The sequence below is a fragment of the Lipotes vexillifer genome, unplaced genomic scaffold (assembly GCF_000442215.2).
Source record: "Lipotes vexillifer unplaced genomic scaffold, Lipotes_vexillifer_v1.1 scaffold38, whole genome shotgun sequence".
NCBI lineage: Eukaryota > Metazoa > Chordata > Mammalia > Artiodactyla > Lipotidae > Lipotes > Lipotes vexillifer.
The window spans coordinates 189,101-190,753 of record NW_006791464.1 but is presented as its reverse complement, the minus strand read 5'-3'; positions in this window follow the sequence as shown (position 1 = coordinate 190,753).

Here is a 1,653-nt window from a genome sequence, read left to right as displayed (position 1 = left end):
GTAAATTGGTGCAGCTACTGTGGAAGACAGTATGTAGATTCCTCATAAAATTAAAAATAGAACTACCTTATGGCCAAGTAATTCCCTTCCAGGGTATATATCCAGAAAAAAATGAAAACACTAATTCAAAAAGAGAACGATTAATTTTGTAAGAAACCAGCAAACTGTCTTTCAAAGTGTCTATATATTTTTCATTTCCACCAGCAATGAATGGTAGTTCCTGTTGCTCCATACCCTGGTCAACATATGGTATTATCAGTGTTTTGGGTTTTGCCACTCCAATAGGTATGTGGTACTATCTTATTGTTTTTCTAATTTGCCATTCCTTGATGACATATGATGTTGAGCACTTTTTATATATTTATTTTCCATCTCTATATCTTTGTTGGTGAGGTGTTTGGCCCATTTTTTAAAATTAATTTTTATTGGAGTACAGTTGCTTTACAATGTTGTGTTAGTTTTTACTATACAGCAAAATGAATCTGCTATACATGTACATATATACCCTGATTTTTTTATTTCCTTCCCATTTGTCACCACAGTGCATTAAGTAGAGTTCCCTGTGCTATAAAGTATGTTCTCCTTTATAATTAGATTATTTCCTTATTGTTGAATTTTAAGAGTACTTTGTGTATTTTGGATAATAGTCCTTTATCAGATAAATCTTTTTAAAATATTATACCCAGTTTGTGGCTTGTCTTCTTATTTCCTTGATAGTGATTTTCACAGAAGTTTTTTTTTTTATTATTATAATGAAGTCAAATTTGTCAATTCTATCCTTCATGGACTGTGCCTTTCATGTTGTATTTAGAGTCAATTTTTTTTAACATCTTTATTGGATTATAATTGCTCTACAATGTTGCGCTAGTTTCTGCTGCACAAATAAGTGAATCAGCTATATGTATACCTATATCCTTTCCCTCATGAGCCTCCCTCCCTCCCTCCACATCCTATCCCTCTAGGTCATCATAAAACACTGAGCTGATCTCCCTGTGCTATACAGAAGCTTCCTACTAGCTATCTATTTTACACATGGTAGTGTATATATATCAGTGCTACTCTTCCAATTCGTCCCACCCTCCCCTTCCACCCAACCAGTGTCCACAAATCCATTCTCTACATCTGCACCTCTATTGCTACCCTGCCACTAGGTTCATGGGTGCCATTTCTCTAGATTCCATATATATGTGCTAATATATGGTATTTGTTTTCTTCTTTCTGACTTATTTCACTCTGTATGACAGACTCTAGTACCATCTACATCACTATAAATGACTTAATTTTGTTCCTTTTTATGACTGAGTAATATTCCATTGTATATATGTGCCACATCTTTTTTTTTTTTTTTCTTTTTTCTTTTTTTTTTTGCAGTATGCGGGCCTCTCACTGTTGTGGTCTCTCCCATTGTAGAGCACAGGCTCCAGAGGCGCAGGCTCAGTGGCCATGGTTCAAGGGCCCAGCCGCTCTGCCGTATGTGGAATCTTCCTGCACTGGGGCGTGAACCCGTGTCCCCCGCATCGGCACGCAGACTCTCAACCACTGCGCCACCAGGGAAGGCCATGTGCCACATCTTCTTTATCCATTCATCTGTTTATGGACATTTAGGTGGCTTCCATGTCCTGGCTATAGTAAATAGTGCTGCAATGAACACTG